Here is a 23,805-nt window from a genome sequence, read left to right as displayed (position 1 = left end):
TCTGCTCCCAGCAAGACAGTGCTCTTCCGAGTATAGGCCATGAATACCTGCATCAGAATTACCCAGGATGCTTGGTAAAATCACAGAACCCCAAGCTCTGTCCAGATCTGCTAAATCAGAAGCTCTGAGGTGGAGACCCATGAAGCTGTATTTACTAAGCTCCCTCTCCCCTCCCCTGGTTAGTCTGATGCAAATACAAACATGTGTTTTATTGCTCACATAATTCTGAGTAGCCATTAATATTTATTGAGCTCCTATGTTATGCCAGGCACTGTTCTAAGCACTTTATACACGTATTAACTGATTTAATTATCACAATAACTGTATAAGAAGAGACCATTTTTTATCTCCATTTATATGTTAATTAACTTCTCTGAGATAAAGGGAAATTGGAAACTCTCCCAAGAGCACATCCCTAATAAACGGCAGAGAAAAGATTCAGAACTAGACAGTCTTCTTCCTGGGTGCCTGTCCCTAAATCATTGGGTTTTATAGTCTCGAAAATAATTGTTTGTCTTCTGTCTCCTTTACTAGGCTGTGAATTCCTCCAGAGCGGGAATTATATCTTTTCATCTTGGTAACAGTAACACTTCTCATAGTCCATGATGTACTCAATAAATGTTTATTGAATTGTTTAAAATGTAGGATAAGCCAAGGTACCATTTTTTGTCTATAGATAATAATATCAGTGAAGTAAAAAAAAAATTAAAAAAAAACCAAAAAACAACACACCATCATGGACCACAAAAAAATAAATAAAAATAAATATGGCAATACTTTGGTGAAACACCAGTGAAATTATGTCTGCTTTTCATTAAAAATTATAAGTAATGTAGTAAATAGAAATAAATTAATTCATACCAGAAACCAAAGCCTCCACAGTGTCACATCGTAAACCTGATACCACAGAAAGCAGGCCCGGGGACAGTGAAACGGTCCCCAGGGAATTACTAGTAACTTTCCAAACCGTATTTTCACATGTCTTCATCTAGACGTAACTTCAAACACTAGAAAAATACATCAGGCTATGCAGCTGTTTCATTTTGAGGAATGGTATATGACTGCCCTTCTTCCTTATCAAATACCTAGAAACTTGAGCCAAACAGCTTGAGTAAGTAAATTTTTCAAAATCTTTGAAGAAAGACCCAGCTCTACCGGGATGGTAGTACCTTTCGGGTTTGGCTCTGTTCCCTAAAAGGCATCTCATATGCATTCCTTCCTTTCACCAAGGTGGGATATCGACAGGCGGGCCCGAGTGCATTAGAATGCCACAGATGTTTCCACTGGCCCCGTCCGGAGAAGAAAAAAGGCCTGGACTCTGACCTGTTAAAAACTGGCATGTTATTTATACAAGTGATATCAGAACTTACATGCTGTGTCTACACTTGGCCTAAAAACCCAATGAAAATTGAGAAAGTCGTAAACCATTCAGCCAGAAGTGTACCATTATAGAGCATTCTATATATGGGTAACAAATGAGATATTTTTCTCTTTTTTTTTTTTTTACCCAGATGTTTTGATCTTATGTATACATACATATACACACAAATGGTTTTGATCCTCACATTCCTAATCTGCTGCTTACATCTCCCAAGTGTCAGCTATCGGCCAGGGTCCCATGTATCTTATCTGCAGGTGCACATGCCCCCACACAGTGGGGACCCCAATAGGATTTCGAGATGAATTTGAGTGGGTCTCACATCTGAATCAATCTGAAACTTCATCAAAAGAAACCCCTGATCCTCAGAAATAAACTCTCCCCTTGCTTCCACACTTGCAGGGAAAACATTTTTCTCTTTTTTAAGAAAATGTGTATAGAGGCGCCTAGGTGGTTCAGTGAAGTGTCTGACTTCGGTTCAGCTCACGATCTCACAGTTCATGAAGTTCCAGCCGTGCATGGGGCTCTGTGCTGATGGCTTAGAGCCTGGAGCCTGCTTCAGATTCTGTGTCTCCTTCTCTCTCTCTCTCTCTCTCAGCCCCTCCTTCCCTGCGCCTTCTCTCTCCCTCTCTCTGTCTCTCTCTCTCTCTCTCAAAAATAAACAAACAAAAATTAAAAAGATAAAAGAAGAAAATGTATATATAACACCAGGCAAGAGTACGTGTCATCTGAATTACTCAAGTGTAAGGGACAGTTTGCTAGCAGTGACTTAGAAGTTCAGAACAAACACTCAGAGCAAATAGAATATCTGAAGACAGGCTGTCCCCAGACATGTGGCCACACGTTGCCCAGGGCTCCTCAGCCACAGACAGCTGGCATCACACGCTTACACCTTCCGGGTTCTCCAGCATTGCGGCCGTGTGGGGCTCACCGAATCTCAGACGACATAAGTAGGCGCCTTGCTCTACGAGAGCGGCAGAGGTTGTCAACGTCCCTGTGACTTTCAGGGGTGGAAGGTTGCCCTCCCTTTCGTTTCCAAGAGTTCCAAAAACAATGGTGAAGGATGTAGCTCTCGTCAGCTCCTCCAGGACCGACAAGAAAAAGCAGAGGGCTCACCCCTCAAAAGTCAGATTTTATACGATCTCTGTTTCCTTCCGTGATTTGCCCACCGATTCTCCTGCCAAGGAGCGCAACAGCTTTATAAACAGTGACATGAGGACGTGGCTGGACTTTGCAGTCTAAGCCAGAAGCAGTTTGGTTCGGACCCGCCAAGGGGAAGCGTTCTGTGTTCAGCCTGATTGGTTCTCTCAACCCTCCTTTCTAAGGAAGTCTTGTCCCCCAACTGTCAGAACCACAAAACACGAGACCATTCATCTCTGGCTTTTAGAACCTCGCCTGAGCCACTCAACACCCCTAACTGAGGCATGCGCCTCTCCGATCAGGGACACTGGTTTCTCAGAGCCAAGTACATCTCTATAAACACTTCACGTGGGAAGGAACAAAACCAATAAGTCAGAAAGCTGACTCAGAAATGAGTGGAAGCGTTTCCTTTCCTCCCCCAGCAGATTTGTTGTTCTGTGGTGATTTTCCGGTGTGATCACTATGCAAAGGCTTGGCGGCCTGTCAGTACAGGACAAAGGATTTGGCTACCAACATCATAACTTTTACATTTGGGGCAATTGCTTGGAACGAATACAAACGTGCCAGCGGAAAGCACTAAAGTGTACAAATTATGCTCCACAGCAATAAGTTCAAGGGGACAAACGCTCCAGATGTTTGGGAGTCTCATCTATCTTTCTCAACAGTGGAAGCCCGCTCTAAGGGCCATACCTTTGGAAGCTTCGGATCCACCCCCCGTTAGAGACTGGACAACAGCCAGTAGAACTCAGGATTGTTGGGCCCCGGATATTATGCACATCAATCGACAAGTGCTTACTGATCCTTAGGCCTAGACCAAAAGGCTCTTTTTTACTTAAAACAGCCATCACTGGCAACCACCTTTGCATGTATGAAATAGTACAGCATAAAAACACTTGCAAATACACTCTGTTCTTTCGGCCCAGGCAACAGCCTCATTAACAATTAGTCTCACTCTGTCTTTATTGACACACGAGAAAACTCCACCTCAGCGGAATTAGACGCTGTGCCCCAAATCACAAAGCTGGTAAGTTCAGAGCCACACGTAGGCTTAGTCTCTTTCCACTGGCCCTCAGGTGTGGATAGTAACCGGAAACTCAGTTGTAGTGCCATTTTTGGAAAAGTCCCGCACCCCCAAGAGTGTCAACAAAGTTGCTTAGGAATCACAGCACCAGGGGATTACAGGAAGGAGCTGTCCCTGCCATGACCCACTCCTCCAAAGGCAGCCGGGCCTCCCTGCCTCAGCTCCTTCAGAACCTGCCACCATGTTGGTATTTCTTGGTTCTTGTGTGACTAGTTGTCCTCATCCAGAAGATGGGAAGGGGAATCAAGACGTGGGTTCACCACAGAGTATTTAGTGCAAAAGCTCTGAGACCAGCTTGGAAATTCCTACTTCCAAGGGTCATTAGAAGAATGAAATGATACTGAGGGCACCTGGGTGGCTCATTGGGTTAAGCGTCCGACTCTTGACCTTGGCTCAGGTCATGGTCTCATGGTTCGTGAGTTCGAGACCCACTTTGAGCTCTGCACTGACAGCACAGAGCTTGCTTAGGATTCTTTCTCTCCCTCTCCTCCTGCCCCTTCCCCTCATGCTCTCTCTCTCTCTCAAAATAAATAAATAAACGTAAAGAATTAAATGATACAGAAAACAAAGTCATAGTTGCCAGCATACAGTAAGCATTGAATAATCACTATTAATATTGTTATCATCCTTAACATTATACTTATAAACTACTTGTAGACTAATTTTGTTCCAAAGTGTATATACTCATTTCCTGTATGAAGACAGTCTGACAAACATTAGTGCAGCACCAGGCACTAGGCGAGGCCCCAGGGATGGGGAGGCATTGGACACGGTCTCTTTAGTAGAGAAAGGAACTCCCCCGTAGGAGGAACTTGACTCATGGAAAGAGTAAGTGAGCGCCAATTAGAACCTAGAATATTGTTTCATTATTCAAAATTTGGGAAAAGACATTCCATGCAGGTCCAGGAATGCCCTAGCTACACACAGTGCCCCCCCCCCCACAGTCCTTGATCCTTTACGTTTCTTTTCCCCAAAATAATGCCTTACTTCTGTCCCATTCTCTTGGGCTTTTACTAAATAAAGAGCTATTTAGTTTGGAGGAAAATAAAAATCACAGTGAGATATTAGTAATTCAAGTTTGCTACTCCTGGAAAATAAATTTGAATCAGATGGGAGTACTGAAATCTCTCCCCATTAGGACCTTCAAGGGCTACTGTCCTGAGGGGCGGGGTTCAGCAGATGGAAATCCATTCATTCATTTATCCAGCCAGCCAGCCTTTTGTTTAACCAATGTGCCAGGTTGTAGGTGCTGGGTAACACAGCATGGCCTTGACTTCACTGGTCTTCTTCCAATCTAGCATGAGTGACAGGCATGACACAAGTGAACTAAAAAAGAAATAATTACAAATCATGGTAAGAGCTAAAGAATGATAGGTAACATGACAAAGGGGCAGACAGTACGTATATACTGAGTGATGTCAATAAAGACTTCTTATATTTAAATGAAGTGTGTGGGTGGATATTTGATTTGAGGCATTAAAGAGCCAACTTTTATATGGCAATTATTTTGCCATATCATTTCAAAATATCAAATCATTTTTTGCACACCTGAAATTAATATAATGTTATAGGTCAATTATACCTCAATTTTTAAGAAAAATATTTAAGTCTATCCATTTTGAGAGAGAGTAAGAGAGAGAGAGCAGGGGAGGGCCAGAGAGAGAGGGCGAGAGTGAGAATCCCAAGCAGACTCTGCACGGTCAGCACGGAGCTCGACATGGAGCTCGAACTCATGAAATGTGAGATCACGACCTGAGCAGAAACCAAGGGTCAGGCACTCAACGGGCTGAGCCACCCAGGTGCCCCTAAAAAAAATTTTTTTTAATAGGATCCAGCCCTACAAAAGAGGACAGGCTGGGACTACATAAAATGGCAGTACAAAGACCAAGGCAGGAAATTACCTGGAGCCTAGGACTCAGACGAGAATAACACTGAAAGCTTGGGATAGAGAGCCAGGGAGGGATCACACATCACCTTGTAGATCCTAGAAGGTGTATGGCTTTTACTGAAGGACTGGACCAGGAAAGCTTTCCAGATCCCTTACCTGTGTCTGATTCTTTAATATACATATAGATAGATATAATTTTTTCAAGGAAATGTAAATTCATGTTTAAGACAAAAATCTTAGCTCTCTTAATTCTAGGCCAGCACCTTCTCACTCCTCTGTAGTTTCAGACTCTTGCCCCCACCCAGCGCACTGTGCTGGGAGGAGCCCAGGTCGTCTTTGTGACGATGCTGGTACTGCCAGAAGTGTGACCTTGAACAAGCCACCAGTCACTGCAAGCCTGGACTCCCTCATCTATAGAAGAGGTGGAACCAGATGATCTCAGAGATCCCTTTGGCTCTAAGTCAATTTGGTCAAAACCAGAGGGGGGAAATGCCCCTACACTCTCAAGGCTTAGTGCTTACACTTCCTGCTATAGACGTGGTTTGACATGAGGGTCAACAGCCGGAACTTTGATTCTAGTCACGACTCTACATGCGAACTCCTCTACCTTGGACAGGTGACTTTATCTCCCTAAGCCTCTTTTCTCATCTGTAAAATATGGATAATAGCCATGCCGACTTTACAGAATTCTTATGAAGAAGTAGGGGTATAATTATTACTGTCATCGTTATGCATCGACCTTCCCATAACAGGATGGCAGGACTTGGACCGGAGAGAAATAACAGGTTTAAGACTTGAGGCAGGTCTTTGGAACGTACTCTCATGAATCAGCATCTATTATGCCAATATTAAGGGTGAACCAACATGAAGTAAGCCTGGATCTGTTTGGAGCCCAGAGGTAAAGTCTGGTCTGGAAACTTGAGGCCGTTGAAAGGTTTTCAGCTGAAAAGGTATTTGCTCACTTGATGTGAAACACATGGTCCATGGGGAACCTCAGAAAAACACCAGCCATTCTTGGTTCCCATCTCACGTGTGCGAGGAACGAGAGGATGTAGACAAAGCTTTATTCTCCTAGATATAGTCACTGCCAGCAAAAAGACGAAGAAGAAAAAAACAATTAAGCTTCTAACATGAGCTAAGTCAAATAAGCCCACCAACCTCTTAGTAAAATATACAGGCATTAAGCCAGGCTGTCCTGACACGTGTTTAAAGAATACCCAACTTTCAGAGGGATTGAATAAATAGACTTCAAGTCGTGTAGTTCTTGGGAAAATTTCAAAAGAGTCAGTGCCATACGATGGCATCGTTTCCCTCCTCCTGTTCATAAAAGTCTCAGAGTCACAGGGTTGGAAGAGAAATCAGAGGTCATCTTGCCCGAACCTGATTTCTAACACGTTTGCTTCAGAAGCAAAATGGTTCTGAGCCAGACGATGCCAGAGTTCGTATCGCCATTTGAACCTAACCGCTTAACCAAATAAGCAGTGATCTGAAGTGGAAATAGAGACAGGGAGCGAGAGAGCAGTCCCGGTCTTGGTAGCTTTTTATTTCTCTGAGTGCCCGACAGCTTACGAGTCAGCCTTACTGTGTAGAATTCTGAGAATGTTCTACCTCTTTGAGCGTTTCTTTCAAACACATCTTTTGAGATGGGCATGTATGTTTCCTGAACTTGGATCCTTCCAGTTATTAGCCATTCAGAAAGCCAGGAGGGGGTGAGGGTGCCCTTGGCAGGGTGACAGAGGGCAGACTACCAAATCTAACTCCATTGCTGACGCTACGGCAGGGGAACACACGGATACTAGGCATTGTCAAAAAAATTAGCGAATGAGGAACGGGACCTTACTCTTACTAAGGATTGCTTGATTCAAATGTTCTAGACAGAATATCTATGGTAAGTTGGTTATCAATCTGTATGTAGTCTATGCGTTATAAAGAAGGAGGGAGAGAAGGGGGAAGAGGGGAGGGGGGTAGAGGCAAAGAGGTGAACATGCTTCAACACACTAAAATACTAAACAAAATGTACAATCATTTCTTGAAGGCTTGGTCCCGGGCTTGCCGCTATTTTAAATATGCTATTTGTGTTCGTCCTCAAAAGAGGTTACATTTTTCCCATTCTACAAGCAAGAAAACTGATGGTTTGTGAATTACCTCAGAAGGTTTGAGGATCTTTTTGTTTTCTTCCCTTTTTGTAACATGGAAAGTGTGCTTTGAAAATGAACAACAGGGGTGCCTGGGTGGCTCAGTCAGTGGAGCGTCAGCTCAGGTCATGATCTCACGGCTGGCAGGTTTGAGCCCCGCGTCAGCCTCTGTGCTGACAGCTCGGAGCCTGGAGCCTGCTGCGGATTCTGTGTCTCCCTCTCTTTCTCGGTCCCTTCCCTGCTCGCGCTCTGTCTCTCTCTCTCTCAAATAAATAATAACATTAAAAAAAAATTGTTTAAAGAAAATGAAAAACAAATATTTACAGCCTTCCGTTTGGTCCTGTGTGTGTAAAAGCACTGGGCAAAAAGCAGCAGACCCGGGACTCAGAAGGAAGTTACGAAAAAAAAGGCAGAGCAGGACTTATACGCAGATGCGCAGATGCGGGCACACAGGAGACCCCCAGGGGTTCAACAAACATTACTGACCTCTCAGAAATTCCTTCGTTTACGTTGATCCCCTCTCTGCAACCTGTACTGCAACCCTAGCCTGTCTGAAAAAGGTAGTTAAAATCCACATGAAACAGTCTCTCTCTCTTAACCCAGTCCTACGTGGACAATTTTAACGGAGTCAACTCCTCATCACCAAGCACTTACTGGAGAGCATCCATTTATAATATAAATAGCATTTAAACAGATACAGGTTTCCCTTTTCGAAAAAAAAAAATTGTCTTCTATTTTGGAATTGCAACAGTGGAGGTATTTAAGAGAACAAGCTTGTAACAACAGAGTAAGCAACAGAACAATCGTCTCTAATTGGGAGGAAAGTTCCTCGTTTTTCCATAACGGCATCTACATTACATGTCCAGATGCTCTGCCAGATTGTTAACTCTACACCCCAAAGCATCTGATTTTGGCGAGCTTGGATCAGGACACATGACTGAAGCCAGAACTGCTGAGGAGCCGTGTGAATAAAGACCAAGCCTCAATTAGCAGGTCAAGAAACACGCTAATCAATTAGCGGCCTGGCTTTCTCCAACTTACCAAATTAAGATGGCTTTAAAAGCATAACCGATCTTTGTAAATGAACGTTCCTCGCTGGTCCCTCCTCTGGGAGGTTAGACATTATAAGAAAATAATGGTATGAATCATTTATATTTCTGGAAAATCCTGAGCACCTCCAGGTGTGACACAGATGGTACACAATAAAGGGGGGAGGGAATGATTTTTCATGAATAAGGCACACACATCCGTGCGCGCGCATAAACAGCAAGTCCTACTTCTTCCCGGCGGGAATCCCCACCTCTCCACCAAGGCCATCAGAAATACCAAGCTCCCCATGCGCCATATGCAATAAAATTGTCTAAAGGGAGAGAGAAATCTAACAGACACAAAAAGTACCCGAAAAGGGCTCTGGAGACAGATTGCCTGGATTCCAATTTCAGTGCCACCTTTTATGCATTGTGTGATAGTTGGGCAAGCAATGAAACCTCTCTAAGCCACGGCTTCATCAGCCACAAAAGGGGGATTATATCAATGCTTCCCTCTTGGAATTGTCGTGAAGATGAACTTAATGCCTGCAGAGTAACCAGCATGGGGCCTGATGCTAAGCTTTATGGTTGGGACATCATTGTTAACCTGCACGATTTCTACCAAAAGAGAGGAAGGAGGAAGGGGAAGAGGAGGAGGAAGAAAGAGGAGGAGGAGGAGAAAGACAAAGGGAGAGAAGAAGAAAGAGGAGGAGAGAACGATTCCTCTTCACATTTCTGTGATGATGGAAGAAACTTGAGCTGAACATCTTCAGCCGGGAAGAGCGAGATGTGTTTTCATAGAGGGAAGAGGAGGGGCCCCTGGGTGGCTCAGTCAATTAACTGCCCAAATGTTGATTTCAGCTCAGGTCATGATCTCATGGTTCATGCGTCTGAGCCCCATGTCGGGCTCTGTTCTGACAGCTCAGAGCCTGGAGCCTGCTCCGGATTCTGTGTCTCCCTCTCTCCCTTCCTCTGCTTGCTTCTCTCTCTCTCTCTCTCTCCCCCTCCCTCCCAAAAATAAACAAACATAAAAAACAACTCAAAGAGGGAAGAGGAAGCAGGAGAAGCTATGCTCCCTGAATATTGAAGATGTGCCAATTATCACCACACATCTGTCTGTAGAAGCACACTCACAAGCTTCAGTCACCTGCCACATGTCACAGAGTCAGCTGAGCAGTGGAACTGAGATTCAAAGCTCCACTTTTGCCTATGAAGCACCCTCTCTCTGTAAACATTCTTCTGGAAATCACGTGCACAGTCCTGTTCTGAGTGTGCTTTCCTGGCAAACGATGCCGGCAAAGAAATACTTAAGCTGCAACATTAGCACAGATTAGATGTGTAACCTATTTTTGTTTAATTTGAGAGAAAGAGCACACATGAGCAGGGGAGAGGGGCAGAGGGAGAGAGAAAGAAGGAGAGAGAGAGTCTTAAGCAGGCTCCATCCACCTCAGCACAGAGACGGCTGTGGGGCTTGATCTCATAACTCTGGGATCATGACCTGAGCTGAAATCGAGAGTCGGACACTCAACTGACCGAGCCACCCAGACGCCCAGTACAATCCCTGCCTTACACTCAAACTCTGAATGACACGCTGAGGAGTTAATAGATTTTGGTGATGGTGGTTTGGAACGTCAGACTGGTCAAAAGAAGGAACTGAAGGGCACCTGGGTGGCACGGTTGGTTAAGCTTTCCACTTCGGCTCAGGTCACCGTCTCGACCGTCTCGTGGTTTGTGGGCTCGAGCCCGGCATCCGGCTCTGTGCGGACAGCTCAGAGCCTGGAGCCTGCTTCACATTCCGTCTCCCTCCTTCTCTGCCCCTCCCCCATTTGCATGCGAACACACCCAGAGCGCCATTCCCTCTGCCACGTCCTTCCCCACCCACTGCCTAAATAAAGTACACCTTAAGCCCGTATAAGCTCCATCCACACCCCTGTCTCTTCCTCATCTCAGCCCTCAGTTTCCTTTAGAGTACTCTCACATGCTAGCCTCCATTGGCTCCTCAGTGCTGGGCACAACACTTGACACATGGAGGGCCCTCGATGAAATGTTGTTGGGCAAATAAGCCAATGAATGAAGGTGTATGGGGCATGTTATCTTTATTTTGCCTCTCCCTAAATCTCTTATCACTCCCTAATATTATATTATTGCATTCTCTGCTTACATTTTTATTGTTTGACTCTCCCACTAAGAAATAAACTCCACGAGAATAGACACTTTCCATGTTTACTACTTTATCCGTGGTATCTGAACAAGTGCCTAGCCCATAATAGGCACCCAGCATTTTTCAAATGAATGAATGAATGAACGAATGAATGAACGAGTACTTGTATCCCTAGGATAAAGTACAGTGCCTAGATCAGAATAAATGCTTAATGAATGGAAATGTATAGTAACGATTCGATTTGGGCCCCTAGAGTGACTACAGTTAATTTCTCATCTAGTCAAAGGTGATAACAGACTGAATTTTACACAGAGTTCACTTTCAGGAAGAGGAAATATCGTTTGCATCACCAAAGCTTGGTAATGGTCATCTGTCGCAGGTTCTGAGCTGAAAACTCCTCTCCTGGTATGGGTCACTTTTGGCTTAATCGTCCGCCACCACCTTCCCTTAAGGCCAATGAAAATCAATCTCGAGAGAGAAGAGCAATGTGCCCTTCAAACAGCTGTTTTCATGACCAAATCCCACTTGGACTCTTTCAAGTATTGCCTCTAACACTCACAAAAGAAAACAAATCTGTCTTGACACAACATTTTGACCAAGTTCAATGCGGTTATTCATGTTATTCCAACTTTTTTTTGGTAGAAAAGATAAACATGGTCTCTGAAAGAAAACATAATCAAAAAAGCACCACCCAGGCCCTTCCAAGGCCCAGCCCTGCTTTCCAGATGCTCTCCTGTTTCAGCTTGGTTTAATTAAAGCTCCATATGTCAGCAACCCATCAGCTTCAGGGTGATTCAGATTGCCCCAAAGCATCAGAAAGCCTGCCAAACTAGCCAAGCATGAGAGCAAAGTTGAGAAATGTACTCTCTAGAACAAAGCCCATCATTACAAGGGGAAGGCTTGTTGGGAGGAGGAGTAAAGTGATTATCTCCCTCCCTGCTTTGGATTTTGAAACATCACAAAGAGAGCTTGGTTCAGATTCAGTCCATGTCTCAGATCAGTGACAGTGCTCTTGAGGGAGGCACGAGACGTCTGAAGTCTAACTCCTGGTCAAACTTGGCTACCTCTCAAACTACGGTCATGGTATGCAAAGATGCTGAGAACTCAAGTGCATCTGTGCCCTTACACAGTAGAAAGCTCACAGCACACTTGTTGATTCTTCTTTTTCCCCTTGGTGTGTCAGATCTGAGCTTTTTATAGTACCTCTGGGTCTGTAGTGAGACAAAAAAAAAAAACAACACAAAAAAACAAAAAAACAATGCAATCAGCTAAGAGTTTCCTGGCTGCGGTAGCCAGAAATTGAAAGAAAACTCCCAGCATGATCCAGTCATAGATGAAAACCAAACTCCTGTAGGGGGTGGGGTGGGGGATTATTTTTTTAATGAACAGGGCCCTTGCTCAAGACCTGAAGCCCAGAGTGAACGAGCCTGGCAAAGACAGCAAGATAAAGTATGAAAAAGCTCCCCCAAATCCACAACAAGGAATACTTACATGAGCCCCCACTTACATGAATGAAAGCTTAACCAAACTCAAGAATTTTACTTCATGCAGCTAAAACAAATGTAGGACTAAAGTGGTGCCTCCATGTAACTGAACAGATAGACAATTTCATCTATATAATTCTAGAAGTCACCAAATATCTTCTCTCCACCACATTTCCAAGAGCTGTACCCAGAAGTGTTAGGTACTGTGTGAACACAGAGTCGCTCGTTAACGTTATTTGTTCTATACACTTCCAGAACAATAGATTTGAGGGGCTCATGCTTTGGACTGAGTGGATTGGCCGTCTTCTGATCACGAAGAGAAAGGCTGCGCATTTGGTAGCTTGCAAATTGATTCATGTGGGTTCAGAGGACTCTTCTTGCAACAGTTTTATGGTATCTGCTGCACCTTGAAACATGTTGAGAGGAATCTAAAAAAACAAAACAAACAAACCAACAAACCTGCAGCTCCTAAAGTGGCCTTGATGCACAGAATACGGAGCGGTGGACAGCTAGATAGAGTGTTTATCCCTGGGATGGGGGATGCTGTTCCTCAGGAAACCCACAAGGGCTGCCGCACTAATCAGTGTTGGAGTGTTGGTCCTTCATTACTCTGTAGGCACCTCTCCTCTGGACCCAGCAGACCATGCTCCCAATCTCCATTTTAGCTGCAACATATTCTTGCCTAGCCACTGGCCTCCTTCCCTAGACTTCATGCCCTTCACAACAGAGCACATCCAGCCAAGATGTAAAAAACCAGTCCTTCACTCCTACAACCCCAATCTCAATGAATGCTTGTCCACCAGTGGGAAAAGAAAGAAAATAACATCTCATTGCAAACAATACATTCTCATTTCCTTTCTCTCTTCTCCCCTCCACATTTTTTTGTATTGGAAGGAGAAAGAAAAGCAGCCATGATCAGGGTGCCCGGGTGGCTCAGTCGGTTGAGCATCTGACTTCAGCTCGGGTCATCATCTTGTAGTTTGTAAGTTCTACTCCCTGATTAGGCTCTGTGCTCAGAGCCTGGAGCCTGTTTCGGATTATGTGTCTCCCTCTCTTTCTTTCCCTACCTCTCTCTCTCTCTCAAAACATAAATAAACATTAAAATTTTTTTTTTAAAGAAGGAAAGCAGCCATGATGGGTGGAAGTTGGTTCAGCCTCCCCTTCCACAGGATCTGTAGTCAGGTTGGTTACTGAGCCAAAGTATAAAGAATGTTAATCCAGAGTATGAAGGGTTTAACCACTATTGTTTTTAGTTATGGGATATTAGCATCAAACTCAGAGTAACAGAAAAATATCTCACACAAGATCTTGTACATATATGTTCCCCATTTCTATGAAATCGATAGTAACACAATGTTGGTATTAGATCCATATAACTCTGTCTTGATGTAGATCTTCGATGTATTCATCCTTTATAGAAAGTAACAAAATTAACACATGACAAACTTCTGGTGAATACTATCCCTCTTAAAAATGTATATACATATGTATGAATAAGCATATGTATTGAATAATTTTATGTAAAAAAAAACACTGTGCAAGATACTTTTTATTCGACAAATTCTTTTCCAGATAACTATATATTTAGGTTCAACATATTCTCCACAAATCTAAAAACCTGAAAACTAAACCCAAAAGAAAAACAAAAACCCATATACATGTGTGTGTGTGTGTGTGTGTGTGTGTGTGTGTGTGTGTATACCCACATTACATGGTTAAATTGTAAAATCTTGGCTAGCCCAACCAGAAGTAATATTTGACAGTGGTAACAATAATTAAAATAAAGTTGGTAATTTCTATGTATTTGGAACAATATTTCAGGCACTACACAACTTATAGGAGTGCTGTCCACCTCCAAATCTAAAAAATTTGTGATTACTTCCATGGTTGCTATATAGGACAGAAAGAAAATCACTTTCAGGAAGGAAAAAAAAAAGACATTTCTGCATACAGGCAGCAGACAATTCTGCAGAATGAGTATTGCAGTAAAGTGAACTTTCTTAAATTTCATAAATGCATGGGACGACTTCTTAGGAACCAGTAAGCAACCATTAGGACTAAAGGTTTGGAGACTTGTATTAAAAACGATTCTTCAGGGGCGCCTGGGTGGCTCAGTCAGTTAAGCATCCAACTTTGGCTCAGGTCATGACCTCACGGTTTGGGAGTTTGAGCCCCACACCGGACTCTCTACTGTCAGCACAGAGCCCGCTTCAGATCCTCTGTCCCCCTCTCTCTCTCTCTGCCCTTCCTCTGCTCGCATGCGTGCACACACTCTATCTCGCTCTCTCTCAAGAATAAGTAAACATTAAAAATAATATTGTGGAGATGTCCACAATATTACTTTTAATAATGATTAAAATTTCCTAATTAAAAATAAATAATTTAAAGCAACCTACAGATTCAACGATATTTAGAAAAAATTCTTCATAGGTCTCTTGCATTTCTTCACACTTTGAAAGCAAGGCTACCCTTTATTCTATCCTTTCAAAGATTTGTGTAGTAAATATTTTTGGAATGTAGAGATAGTATCTTCCATTGGAGCAAAGGGCAGGTGTGCTTAAAGTCTTAGAATATAAAGACATGGCCTCCCTCTGAAGGAACAGGCAGTCACGCTTACTGTCCAGAATAATAAAGTTAATGTCCTCCTTTAGAACAAAGAACAGCATGCTTACTACCCAATATCAAAGATTCAAGTTGCCTGAACTCTGATTTCTCTCTTGGAGCCCAACCCATTGGGCATGCAAGTATCATCTCACCCTCTGGGCATTACCCTCTGGGAACTGGGGTTTAGGGAAATGACGCCAAAATGCTGATGCTCTAATTGCTGCTAGTGATATGAATATAATAAACTTGCTTTTGTTTTATTTTTTAGAGTCCACATAGAATCACATGTATTTGTGATCACATGTCTTCCTGTCCGACCTATTTCACTTAGTATTGTACCCTCTAGGTTCATCTGTGTTGTTGCAAATGGCAAAATCTCATTCTTTTTTTTTTTTTTTGGTTGATAATATTACAACGTTTGTTGTGTGTGTGTGTGTGTGTGTGTGTGTGTGTGTGTGTGTGTGTGTGTCTTTATCCATTCCCCTATTTATGGACATTTAGGTTGCATTCGTATCTTAGCCATTGCAAACAATGCTGCTATAAACACAGGGGTGCATGTATATTTTTGAATTAATGTTTTTGTTCTTTGGATAAATATCCAAAAGTGGAATTACTGGGTCATATGGTATTTCTATTTTCAATTTTTGAGGAACCTCCATACTGTTTTCCACAGTGGCTGTGCCAATTTACATTCCCACAAACATCGCACAAGGATTCCCTTTTCTCCACATCCTCGCCAACACTTCCTGTTTTTTGTCTCTTTGGTATTTGCCATTCTGACTGGTGTGAGGTAATATCTCTTCGTGCTTTTTATTTGCATACCCTTGATAATTAGTGATGCTGAGCATCTTATGTGTCTGTTGGCCTTCTGCATGTTTTCTTTGGAAAAATATCTATCAGGTCCTCTGTGCATTTTTTAATTGGATTTTGGGGGGTGTTGAGTTGTTTAAATTCCTTGCAAAGCAACCAATTCTCACTTAAGCTCATTTCTTTCTTTGAAAAACTAGCTAAGTCAGTAACAATCAACACACTCCATTAACATTCTGTTTTCCAATCCAGAACTATACACTTTGTCTTCATTGTGTCTCTTTTCGACCTCTCATAGATTAATGGCTTTCCCAAATGTTTCACCGCTGAATAGCATGGGTCTTTATCTTCCCAGATTTGAATGTCAATTTTCCCGCCACCCATTGCCAGGAAACCAGATGCTAAGTCAGTGTCACATATTATGATTTTGATTATATCATACCACTTTTGGTTCCAATTTCTATGTTAAGGTAACAGTCGCTTCTGTGACAGATAAACCCCTAAACTGCAGTGACTTCATGAGTTCCTCTGGTCTTCAACAGCCAACTAGCCAATAATAGAAAAGAGAATATTCTCTGTGGAGAAAGACTTTTTGTGAACAAAACTGGGATGTGGTACTCATTGTTACTACCCAAATTCTCTCAGCCAAAATTCTGTTGAGTGGCCATCCATAGCTGCAAGGGATGTTGGGATATGTAGTTCTGGCTGTTTCTAGAAAGAATAAGAAGAAGTTTTGATAAAGTTATCACAGCTTGTTATGAATACTTTTATGTTGTGGCCTATCCTGCTTCTACAACCTCATAATTACCTGGAATTGAGTGATAAATATTGAGAAAATAAGGACGTCCCATAAACCTTAGAAAATCAAGATTGATCTAGTAATCAGTTGCAAACTAAGCTGTGCTGGAGGGGAGCTTTTTTCTTTTTCATGTTATCAGCAAATAATTATTGAGTCTTTATTTTGTTCCCCAAATGGTGAGCCATCTACCATATTTGCCTTCATTCATAGGGTAATTCATGCATCCTGCTTGCTCTCTCTTTCCCAGATACTATCATGCCTTTTCTATGCACCAAAGCTAGCTCCCAAGAAAAGATATTTAAAGTTTACAACTTTATCCACACTGTGGTGCCAATCACTGAAATGACTTAATGTGTAAATTTTCTAGCCTGTATTTACATTTCAGGCAGGACAGGAATGGTTTTGTCTTTCTGGAATTTCAGGAGACCACAGTTTTGCTGTCTGAGAGAGTTATGCTCATCCTGAAATCATATGTTGCAAGCTAATCTGGCCTCTTTGAGTATGAATTACATTTCAAGGTCTTAAAGGACTGAACCTGGGTGGTTCAGTTGGTTCAGTGTCTGACTCTTGATTTTGGCTCAGGTCATGATCTCACGGTTCGTGGAATTGAGTGAGCCTGTGTTGGGCTCTGGGATGACAGCATGAAGCCTGTTTGGGATTCTCTTTCACCCTCTCTCTCTCTCTGCCTCTCTTCTGCTTGCACACATGTGCGTGCTCTTTCTCTCTCTCTCAAAATAAATAAATAAACTTAAAAAAAAAAAAAAGAAACAAAGGATAGAAGGAACGGTGAACTGATTTCCCTAAAACCCCTGCCCAGCAATCTAGCATACTAGAATTCTACTCAGCTGTCATGATGGAGTCAGAACAGTTTAGGTAGAAAAACAAATGACTTTAAACACTCTATTCCTTTGCTGCATAGGAGTTTTATGTACCTACTCACCTGACATGGCAACCCCATACTTTGGCAACGCAAAGAAAGTCAGCAGCCAGGAGAGAAGGCAAAGAAACCATGCATTAAATGAAATAACACTATTCTACCCAACAAAGGACAACACATAGAAATCCAATTGTTTGTATTCCAAGAACCCTAAGCATTCTGAACACAGACGGCCTACAAGAATTTTTCAGCACCTATTATATACCAGATATTAAACTAGATGGTAACATATATGTTATACCATCTTTTGCAGTATACCATATTTGTGCTTTTTTTAAAGCAAGCTCTATACCCAACATGAGACTTGAACTCATAACCCCAAGATCAAGAGTCACATGCTCCACTGAATGAGCCAACCAGGTGCCCCTGCAGTATACAACATTGGCCTAATTTTTGTAGATGCAAATAGAGGTTGAATGAGTTCCTAAAGTCATAGCTAAGTAAGGGACGCATCATTATAACTAAGCAAGAGCAGCACCATTTCAGCCCTGGCCAGTTTAACACTATCCAACTTTCTAATAAACTTGGTGACCTCATAAACCAGCACCTGATTTCTCCCACTGTTACCTATCCTTAGTATGTAACTACTGGGGACATAAAAGTCAGAGGTAAGGGCATTCCCAGAGGATCTTTTGCTTCTTGTCAAACTAAGGTTGAAAATCCAACATGTAATTTTCCCATCATGACAAAAAGGACAAAGCAAAACCAATACGCAGTGAGAAAGGGCAGGAAAAGTGCTAAGAAGTATCTAAAGGACCTATCTTTTGAAATCTTCTTTCTATCTACTTTAATGAATAAGAGGTTACCTCAATATTTTCAAGGATCTTACTTGAGGAGTGGTCAGAGAGCAATGATAAAGAACAATTCAACATCTGATTGTGTATCTTATGCCTTTCCCTGTATAGCCAGGTTTGTTATGTATGAAGAATCATCTCTCTTTGTTGTAGAAGACACAGTTTAACCATGTGAGTTGAGGGCAGTAATACTTCCCCTATTTTGCTAAAAGCGTTACAGTCAAGGTATTCCAAACGGGTCAATTTCTTGCAGCCTGAATCCGGTGAAAGATAAATGAGGAGCCATTGAAATCACTGGAAATGTACGTCTGATGCACCTTGCTCTTTAAAAATCCCACATCAAGTTTCAATTATGCAAGATAAACAAGTTTTAGAGATCTACCCTACAACATCATGTCTGCAGTTAACAATACTCCATTGTACGCTTAGAGATTTGTTAAGAGGGTTGATCTTCTGCTAAACACTAAAAACATTAACACAATTTTAAAAAATGTAACCCTGGATGACATCAAGAAGAGAAGTTGTCAAAGACTGGTCAGGACGTTTCTTGACTGGAAATTTGAGAGGTCTAAGATTGTACTTTTAAGGGACCAATAATGGCAGCCTGCCTAACTGGAAAGCTTCCTCTTTATGTGATGATGAAAGGTTATTTTTAAAGAAGCTGGAATTAGATACTAAAGGAATCTTTTAACATCTTTTGTCAAAGCAGAAGAGTTTCTAAGAGGTGAATGCCAATCAATTTCTTTTCATGTCTGTGAAGATGAAACAAAGGGAATAGGCTTAAATTACTGTTTGAAAGCTTTCATATCAATCAAGAAAAGGGCCTTCTTGAGGATGATAAAGCACTTGTTTAGAATATTGAGAAATGTGGCAAAGTCTCCATGTTTAGACATCTTCAGGAAGATAAAATACCTGGCCTAGATAAGCATCCCTTGCTAAAGTCAGGAAAAACACAAAATGTTTTCATAAGGTTCCCGCTAGCTCTAATTCTGTAAAATGAGTATCTCCCAAAGATCTAGGAGTGTAGCTGATTTCTAGTATTTTCTCTATAAATTCAGGGCTGAAATTTAAGCTAAAACAAAGTGATTCCAAAGCCTATTTTGATTATGCTTGAAAGCGACAAAATGGTCCTTCTCTGAAAATCATTACGTTCAAGATAAACTTTAAAATACAGATATGTCCATCCTACCAGTGGAGCAATGTTCACTCATATTTCCCCACCGTGGTGTGCTGAGAATGGCTCATACTGACTCAAAAAATAAACAGTCATGCACATCTCTTTCCAATTCCACATTCAGTGACTTCACAATGAGAGCTTGAAATTGGCCATTGTGTATTTATACCATAAAAATTAGCAAACACTGCAAATCAGGGATTTGTTCATTTGTTTTTCCTGTTGTTTTCAGAAATCTTGTTGTTAAACATTTACCAGTTCATCATGGTTTCCTATTGTTTAGAAAGAGAAACGTCAACTTTCTGCCCAGCAGAAATTCCAGCTATGTGATATTTGACAAATCACTTAATTGCTCTAAATCTCTCCGCTTACTTATCTTTGAAATGAAAATGATAATTCCTGCTTCGTAGGGTTGTTGTGTTATTGGGATAGTTCGTGTGAAGTACAAGTGCAGTGCCTACCCTGGGAAGCAGTTGGCTGTGGCCACGATTGTGGATGTGTGAGTAATCGGCATGGTTGTAGCAATCTTGATATAGTCAGGATTCTTAAAACTTACTCTGAGGATTGAGTATTAGAACTGTTATTACAAATTTGGAGACCAATTCTAAGTTTCTGAGAGTCAACATAAAATAGGTAGCGTCACATCAAATAAAAATTCTTTGTTTTTCAACTTACTTGACGTTTTCATACTTCTTAAATAATTGTACCTATTTGCGTGATTTGAGTGTATTCAGAATTACCAAATCATGAGTACCACCCAAAGAATTTCCAGGGGAGAGGTATAAGAAATTTTCTTCTTATCCCATTCCCTTTAAATCTGAGTGGTTTTCAAATTTTCATGAGCATCACAATCACTTGGAGGGCTTATAAAAAGACAGATTGTTGAGCCCTACCTGCAGAGTTTGTGATTCAGTGAGTCCGAGAATTTGTATTTCCAGTAAGTTCAACGATGATGTTAATGCTGTCAGTTCTGAGACAATCTTTATCCTCTGTCTCATTCTGTCCTCTGAAATGAGCTGTTATCCTTGAACCAAACTAGTGGATGTTAGTGCCCTTTACCTTTAGGATCATGGTTTCCCAGGAGACACTTCGGTTTCTGTGTCAATTATATATTGCTGCATAACAAACCGTCCCAAAATTCAGTAGCTCAAAAATAAAAATTGATTGTTGTTAATGAGTCTATTGTTCAGCTAGATGGTTCTGCTGATTTGGACTCAGGTGATCTCCAGCTGGGCTTAATTATAAAGCTGGGGTCAATGGGCTGGAGGTTGGCTGGTCTAGGACCGTTTCACAAGTCTGATGGTTGACTGACATTAGCTGTGGTGACAAGGGTGACTGGGTTCTGTGCTGCTCATCATCCAGTAGAATAGCCCAGGCTGGTTCAAATGGTGGTGACAAGTTTCCAAGAGGGAGAACAGAAGCACTCGCGGTCTCTTGCTATCTAGATTTAGAACTGACATAATTTCCTTTCCTCTACATTCTGTGTCCAAAGCAAGTCATAAGGACGGCACAGATGCCAATGGTGGGGAACTAGATTCTTTCCCTTGATGGAAGGAGCTGCAAATTTACATTGCAAAGGGAGTGGCTGAAGGGAAAGATAGAAAACTGGGGATTTTTTTTTATAATTAATCTCTCATAATCTCTTCTTCAAAGAAAACACTGGTTAACACATTGGGTATTCTAAGAAATTCCCAGAAACATCTAAACACCAAGGTAAAAACAGTTTGGGTTCTCTAGCTGGAATTCCTACTACACAGATTATAGCTCTTGGAGTACGCCTTGCCTCTCCCTATATCTGAGGATGAAAAAAACACTCCCCCAAATGTAGTTATCCATAATCACGTATTACAGGGCCAAACTTCTGCATCCCAGGTGTAGCTGGATCCTATCCACTCCCACATGTGCACATCAACCACTTACGAATTGTTTGGTCTTGGAAGAGGAATGTTACATAATAGGTTTACCACATAATTAAGAAATATTTTTTTTGGATCCCTATATCTCCCTCCTCCACTTTGTCCTTAAATGCATTTTATATTTTAATAACATTTGCCCAAGACACTGCACTCAAAGAAATTCAGAGAAGTGTTTTTAAAGAACACTTTGATCTAACTTCCCAGATGAAATCTTTTCAAATCCATTTAACTCTCATTTAGTATTAAAATGCCACGTATTGTTTCCTTAATAGAAATAATGCCAACACTACCTCAGGAAAAGGTCAAAGAGATGAGAAGACTCAGTGAGCCATGCCATATTTATATTGTGTATGGATATTTTTTCTTCTTTATTCTTCCACTATTGACATTAGCCTTTGAAAACGCTTGACATGATTTAAAATTATAGCTCATTATTGGGATTTATTACAACATGTATAGAAGCCAGAACTCATTTCTAACACTTTGCGCTCTTCTAGGAAAAGCATCCCTAAGTTTGGGCTCCAAATGGTAATATCGTGGAAAAAATCTCCATGAATAAATGAATTACGTATGTAACAACCCTGAAAATTTGCTGATGAACATTCCGTCAGGTTCTACACCCTGGAGTGAATAAATCTGTAAGATCTCTTCTCTTTCTCCCCTCCACTTCTTTTTCTCTGTATCCCTATTCCCATACAAGTGAATATCAAGGTACGTCTTTGAAGAAGGAAAAAAAAATATCACAAAATAGCAGCATATCACCTAACATAGGAATCTGTGTAAATGGGAAGGACCAGTCTCTCCTGTTTTGCTCTGGTGACTTGGAAAAGAATCTATGAGCTTATTGTATGTATACTGGTTAGTAGTTTCCTTGGCTGCAACAACATTGCAAAAGTAAAGCTCTATTTTCATTATTATTAATATTAATATTATTATTATTAGAGTGAGAGAGAGAGAAAAAACACACAAGCAGGGAGAGGTGCATATGGAGAGGGAGAGAGAGAGAGGGAGAGGGAAAGGGTCTTAAACAGGTTCCACACCCAGCTTGGAGTCTTACACGGGCCCAATCCCACAACCCCAGGATCATAATCCTGGGATTATGACCCGAGCGGAAACCAAGAGTCAGATGTTCAAGTGACTGAGCCACCCAGAGACCCCAAGTAAAATTCTCTTTTCCATCACTGATCTCAAATCTGGATCATCCATTACAGCTCAGCAACAGAAAATCTAATTTAGCCCAATATGATACAGCACACAATTCAATTTAAGCTCAGTTATTTTCTTAAAGGAGTTTTTCCACTGCTTCTCTCCTCTCTCATTCTCTTTCCTCCTGAAAGCATGGAGCATTTAGGCACTCAGGTACTGATAATAAAAGTCTGGAAGGGAAGGGCAAGGAGGGGGATGGCATGTTCCCATTCTTGGTACAGTTTTGTTCGCGCCTTCTCAGATACATGGTCATTTGGCTCTATGTGAAGGGTAACGATTTGAGGAGACTCAGGTGGCATTTTAGATGGTCTAGAGCCACTCAGGTGGATCCCTGTCCAGCTTCCTGGCCTGAATGATCCCATAGAGACAGCCCCTACCTCCAGTGAGCACTCAGTGGTCTCCACATACTTCATCCTTAGAGTGTGCTCAATTTGTCAAATAACCCCTTGGGTCATGTTCACAGATAATATTCTCTATACTCTGGGTACAAAGGAAACTCAGGAGTCTTTGCCAACCATGTAAGGAACATGGTCCAGTCTCTTCCAACTTATGCCATCATCTTTGTCCAGTTCCCTAGCTTTATGAGGATCTATGTTAAGCCTCATCCCAACTCTCTCTGGGACAACTGGTTTGTGTGTAAGGACAAGTTTAAGTTTTCACTGAATTTTTGGAACCACATTTATATGTGTAAGCAATCTAATAGAAGTGAAATTCAGAGCGAAAATGATTGCATATTTATTTACCCAAGCACCAAAGAAATCCAAGTCTATTAACATATGGGAAATTCACTCTATATATTGAAAAATGGGAATTCACTTTATATATTAGCTATGAAAAATAACCAAAGATTGACCAAACCAATGCTTTTGACTGAACAAAATGTTCTGATTTCACTTTAACAGGCTCACAAATAATTATAAATTATAATGCCAGTGAACTCCCTGAGTGTTCAAATTGATTATAACAGGCAACTGAGTGTTTAGGAAAGAGGCCATCTCACCAATAAGCTTGAAATGTGTGATTATTTTTGCTAGTTAAATCTAGAGATTTTGCTTTGCTATGACTTCTAAACCTAAGGTTTATAGGTTGGTTTTTTACTGTTTATTGAGTACTCATGATTTCTCTCTAGCAAGACTATACGATCCAATGGGACAGTACGTTTCATTCTCCATATGCCCCAGCAACAAATATAAAACTGTATTTTAAATATATTAATAAATACTGGTAAGTATTTGATTAATTCAGAAAATTCCTAAAGAAAAATAAAGACCTC

Source organism: Panthera pardus, unplaced genomic scaffold, assembly GCF_024362965.1.
Source record: "Panthera pardus isolate Hobbes unplaced genomic scaffold, ASM2436296v1 HiC_scaffold_21, whole genome shotgun sequence".
Taxonomy (NCBI): domain Eukaryota; kingdom Metazoa; phylum Chordata; class Mammalia; order Carnivora; family Felidae; genus Panthera; species Panthera pardus.
The sequence above is the reverse complement of the archived record's forward strand: the minus strand, read 5'-3'. Positions refer to the sequence as shown.